We start from the raw sequence: 6,221 nt of genomic DNA, 5'->3' as shown, positions 1-6,221 counted from the left end.
TTCTAGGTTCTCTTCCCTATTGCGAGATTCTCATGATTTCCGCACCAGTTTCCATACTCTCCGTTTACAGCCCAGAGAGAGAGAGAGAAAGAGAATAACACATGGCACGTAAAGGAGGCAAGGAGCATAAAAGAGAAGAGTCTCCGAAGTCTAAGCATATGTGGCTCAAACATATGTAACGTATGCCCCGGAAGCAGAAGAACATATATTGACAGATAGACCATAAGCCGGTGCACCTATATCTATTCAGCAACACGTGTCCCACATGTACCTTTCAGATCTCATTCAGGGAAGTGGTCAAACGCCTATCCTTGGAGAAAAAAAACATAATCTACGAGATTCTGCAATTTTAACTTTACTCACTGGCTAATCTCGTCCAAGATTAAGAAGTTGCAGGAGAAGCAAGAAAGGGTCCCTTTTTTCAAGAAAATTTCCCTCTTTTTTTGCCCTTTCTAATTTGGGAATTGTGGTCCTTTTCTGTCACAGTGAACAAATAAAAAGCCTTTTTCACGTGGCAAGGAAGAACAGTTGTGGAGTGGCAGAGTTTAGAATTAGAACACAGACTCACAGAGCACGTTCCGATGTCCAAGATCTCTCCAGTTCAGGCTCTTTACGACCTGTTGAAGAAGGCTAGCACCCCTTCAGGAATTCCTCCTCCTTCTTCTCAAGTTGTTGTCCAAAAGCTTTCCTCTCTTATGGGTATCGACCTTCATCTCGTTCTTTTAAGTGTTATTCGTTTTAGCCTAGAAAGTTAGAATCCAATTGAATTCTGCAAATGGGTTATGGGAAAACGGTGAAACTGAATCATGGGATCGCATTAAATTTGCGCCTAATATTTAGAATTGAACTCTGTTGATTTCCGATTAAGTTTTTTCGCTGCCGTCATGGTTCTGATTTTGAAGAATATTATTTCATTATCCTTCAATTGGGATGCTTGTAGATTGATTAGTTCCCCAATAGCAACAGCATAAGTGGATTATTTGAGCTTGAAGTATCTGGTATCACTGGCTGAAGATAGTATGGCAGTTCGATTTTGTCCATTCTGAAGTTTTAATATTTTTTATGTGAGACGAACTGTGATCATTGCTGGAAATAGTGTACATCGATTGACCTTTACAAATGGACTGTTGGAGCTTGAAGTATCTGGTATCACTGGCCAAAGTAGTATGGCAGATGATTTTGAACATTCTGAAATTTTGATACTTTGTGAGATAGACTGAGGTAAGTGATGCTAATGGAGGGAGAACAATCATGAATTTGTGTCTATTATCTGGAGAGTCCCTTAGTACTATCATGGAAATGGGTTAACTGTGCAGGATGTTGATGATGTCCATGCTCAAGTATGGTATGTGGTCAAAGTGGCTCTATGAATTAGGATGGGCCCCAATGTTATGGATCATAGTTACCGTGAAACCCAATTTCATTGCTAATACCTATGGTTCCCACATCCTGTTTCCCCTATATATATTCTTAATCAAAATATATATCGTAAAGACTCTTGTAAAGATTTATGTTGTTTCATTCAACTATTACTAATCAAAAAAGTGTAAAGAATTGATCACTTTCTAATCGAAGAGAACGAAGAGGAAGCTGTGCCACATTATTTTGTGCGAGTCTCAAGATAATGGGACTTAAAGCTTTTTCTAGGTCATTGTGAGTGCTTGTATCGGTACTGACACGTTAAAACATCTCTGGAGGGATTGGACTGGTTTAGGTTACTAAGGACCAAATGTTTAATTGCATTGTGACCAAAAAAAATTAACCTTATATGTTGTTAACTTCACTGCTTTTTCTGATGCTATGCTGGCGTCCAAAAATTTAGTCACCTTCTTTCTGTAGCTTAGACCTCAACACACTCATTATCTTCCATCCTTCTGCAATGGCTTTATTTATTACTTATTTTTTGATAATGAACATGGTGCAATTAGGGTTAAACATTTATTATTTGATGCTTGTGTGATATTACTCAAGACTCTTGATTGTTTATTCTTTTTCTGTTTGGGAGGAGCCTGATCCCCATTCCACCATACCTGTTTTCCTACTCCGTCCCTGTTTCTAGAAGAGGACCCACACTTGCTTTCCCACTGACCTGACATCCATTTTACGAAGACTATATAGTTGATATTCTAACATTAAGGATGATCTCTGATTTATCTATTCTAGCACATATAGTATTGATGTGGATCGATTTCTAAATGGTAGTATCCTTTCTTTCCTTCGTGGGGAAATCTCTAGCTTCTGGATTCGTTTTCCTTCTGGATATTATGGTTGATGGGATTTAACTTTCAGTTACGAAAGAAAATGAATTTAGGAGGGGTAGGGCGTACAGATGTTGTTAGTACTCAGGGAAGTGGTTGTGACCTGGCTGAATGGGTTGTGAAACTTTCCAGTCCTGCTTAAAGAAGCTCATCCTGATGCAACTTAGCACTCTTTCCTCTTTATTACACTCACACCATCGCATAAAGATTTGCTTCATATATATTCAACTACATTAAATTCTCCTTCCTCTCTCCCTCTTTTAATGCATTATGCACACTAAGGGTAGCATATGCAAGTTAGAAAAGTTCAAAGTATTTAAGTTCTAATACACAAACAAATTAGGGTATAGAAAGACTCCAGAACAGACAGTCTTTGTGGGACGGAGCCACGGAGGGAGTAATTCAGGTTAGGCTAGTTGCCCAAAGCAAGGCTGCCAAAAAAGTGTTGCTATGAATATGCAGCTGTCCAATGGCAATGTTTTCATGTAAGTTGAGATCTGACTATGGGGAAAAATGGCAAAGAATATATTCTTGGAGTCACCATTTGTCTTTGCATGGTTGGTAGGGACATTTGGGTGATGCAGAAAACTTGTTGGTTGTGTGAAACTTCCAGTTTCATTCCAGCCTTAGGTTTCAATTGCTGCAAATCATTGAGCTTATTTCCTGTAGCATTTCTTAGTGCTTCGGCTAGAAAGGAACAAAAGGAATTCTAAGAATAGGAACTGGCTTATATATAAAGGACTTAGTATTTTTTTTTCAGGCTAGTAATTATGAAGCTTCTAAAGATTGGTTGTTTATTAGGATAGTATCTCTGGATTTGTGAAGCATTTGAGGACACAGACAAGGAATTAAGTATCGGAGCGTATCGTATTGTCTCGGCCGATACGTCTCGGTATCGGTAGTGGCCGAGACGAGACAGGTCGAGACGTATCTTTTTTTTTTTAAATGTAAATGTCTCGAATGTATCGGTATGTATCGACCGATACATATCGATACGATACGATACGGTCGATACATATCGATACTGACGAGACATGATTTAAACCATTATTTTATTATTTTTGAAATAACGATGCGTATCGAGACATATCGAGACATCTCGGTATGTATCGATATGTATCGACCGATACATATCGATACATACCGAGACGTCTCGATACGTATCGGCAACTTAAAAACCACATGGGCCCAAGTCTTCTCAGAACAGAAAACTCGAGCAGGAGCAGGCTGGCGGAAAAAAAACAGTTCCAGCTTTGAGAAACCCATCAAAAAACATCTTTAAACTTGGTTTTTGCCAAAGATTTGTTGAGTGCTTTGATTCCTTTGCCAAAAACGATCCTAAAGGAGGTGAAATCTCATCATTTGCTGCATCTAACAGCCCACATTCGAAATCAAAAGGTGTTCTTGAAGGGAAAGGTAGGTTTTTTGAAAAAAACTTGATTCTTTTGTTTAAATCTTTGATTTTTGGTATTTTTTTTGCTATGATTCAAAGGGAATATGTTAAACTAACTTAGTATTGCATTCTTTGTATACATTTACAAAGATTTGAGTTCAAAATCCATGTTTCTTTGCATTTTTTACCCAAAACCGAAAATTGCTTCTTTAAAATGATTTTTTTTTTATTTTCTTCTAAAATTTAAAACAAATGCCAATGTATATAATATATGTACTACATTATGTATAGATCTATCACATTCCAAGAAGATTATATATTTACCCTAAAATCTATCACAATAGTCGCTCCTATTGTGGAAGACCCTTACAGACATGACTTTGACCCACCCCAACATTCTTCATGGCAATAAAGTGACTCTACATCTAAGAAATTTCATCTTTTAATCTTTTATAACAATTTCAATGTGCCGCACTTGTCTGGTTATTGATTATTCACAATTCTTAGTATATATGCATGATATATGACACAAATTGCTTGTTTATATTGTTTTTATTGTCCAAAAGTGTATTTCCATGTGTATTTTGATCATTTTCATGCGTTGCTGCACCGGTCGATACGTATCTCCGATACGATATGATACGTCTCTTAAAATCGCCCGACCGATACGATACTCGATACCGATACTTAAATCCTTGGATACAGATAATTGTAAGATTTTCTGTTAAGTAGACTAGTAGAGTAGTTTCTTTGCATAGTAAGCCCACTTACGTAGAGCACTCATTCATAGCCTTTTGACTGGCCTTCAATAGTATTGTAGCCATTTCTTTTAGTCTGTATTTTTATCTGGCAATAAGATTAACTGATGAGGGCGGGCTTTGGTGCAACGGTAAAGGTTGCTCCATTGTGACCAAGTGGTAACTGGTTCGAGTCTGGAAACAGCCTCTTTGTGAAAGCAGGGGTAAGGCTGCGTACATTATGACCCTCCCCTAACCCTGCAGTGGCGGGAGCCTCTTGCACTGGGTACGCCCTTAATAAGATTAACTGATGCAGTCTGTATCCACAAATCACAGTTACAAATAAGTGAATCCCAACCGCAGGACAGGTCCATGGATTTAGATCTGATATCTGAATGTATATGCAGATCTGTAACAGAATGGATTAACTGCTGGGATGTAGAACAGGTCTATTCCCAAGAAGGAAAGCTCAGATTGATGGAAGGGAATAAGAAGGCGCTTGATCTGCTAGGAAGAAGAAGAAGAAGAGGGGAGGGAGGAAAGTGAGAAAAGAAAGGAAAAGGAAAACCCACAAAATGTGGGAGGGAAGAAAGGAGAGAGAAGTGATAAAACTCTTTCAATCCAAACAAACTAATTCAAATTCATCATTCAAATCGTAAGGAGGGTTTCGCCTTTACATGCTTTTCTTACCAGCTATAAAACTTGATCATGATTGAGAAAGGAAACTGTTAACAAAACAGAAATTTAGGAATGGCTTGAATGATCATTGTGATCATCATGCAATATATTTATAACTTTCAAGTATAGGTCAAAATTACAAATAAACCCCCATATAGCCGACTATACTGGCTATGGGGAAAAACACCCAAAAATACCCAAAATACCCTCTCGGGTTACATAATTCAACACTCCCCCTCAAGTTGGTGCATAGATATCACACATGCCCAACTTGACTAAACTAGGATGAACAATTTTTCACTTAGTCCTTTAGTGAAGATATCAGCAAGTTGATCACTGGATTTCACAAAAGGGATACAAATCTGCCCACTCTCTCCTTAATGAAGTGTTTGTCAATCTCCACATGCTTGGTACGGTCATGGTGCACTAGATTGTGGGCAATGCTGATCGCTGCTTTGTTGTCACAGTACAACATCATTAGACAATGAACAGAAACACTAATATCTTGGAGTAAACTCTGAAGCCACAATAACTCACATATGCCCTGGGCCATAGCACGGAATTCTGCTTCAGTACTAGATCTTGCCACAACATTTTGTTTTTTACTACGCCACATGATAAGATTGCCTCCTACAAATGTACAATACCCTAAAGTGGATTTCCTGTCAGCATCAATGTAAGCCTCAATACGAAGATGATCATGCGGAGATATGAGAATCCCTTTTCCCGGAGCTGACTTCAAGTAATGAAAAATACGAAGAACAGCAGGCATATGAGTGGAGTAGGGATCATGCGTGAACTGACTGACTAAACTTACTACAGATGCAATGTTCGGTCTGGTATGGGAGAGATAAATCAATTTTCCCACCAACCGTTGATATCGACCCTTATCAACTGGATCACCATCCTTCTCTTGCAGACGAGTAGTAACTTCCAAAGGAGTGTCACAAGGATGAAATCCTAACAAACCAGTCTCCGAGAGTAGGTCTAGAACATACTTCCTTTGGGAGAGAAAAATGTCTTTGGCAGAACGGGTAACTTCAATCCCAAGGAAGTACCTAAGCTATCCTAGATCTTTAATTTCAAATTCTCGTCCCAAGAAAGTCTTCAGGTGAGAAACTTCATCTGCATCATTACCAGTCACAACCATGTCAT

General features: G+C 38.5%; 1 protein-coding gene across 1 annotated transcript in view; it reads left to right on the top strand.

Annotated features, from left to right (window-relative positions):
* Positions 1 to 318: 318 nt before the first annotated feature.
* The window catches only part of LOC122651695 (plant cysteine oxidase 3-like), a 38,256-nt gene continuing 32,353 nt past the window's right edge, over positions 319 to 6,221 (top strand). The window contains exon 1 of the mRNA XM_043845191.1: positions 319 to 550. The gene's annotated coding sequence lies outside the window, so the exon portion shown is untranslated. The remainder of the gene's footprint in view (positions 551 to 6,221) is intronic.

Source organism: Telopea speciosissima, chromosome 2 (assembly GCF_018873765.1).
Source record: "Telopea speciosissima isolate NSW1024214 ecotype Mountain lineage chromosome 2, Tspe_v1, whole genome shotgun sequence".
Lineage (NCBI taxonomy): Eukaryota > Viridiplantae > Streptophyta > Magnoliopsida > Proteales > Proteaceae > Telopea > Telopea speciosissima.
Note: the sequence above shows the minus strand (reverse complement) of the source record. Positions and strands in the feature narration are given on the sequence as shown.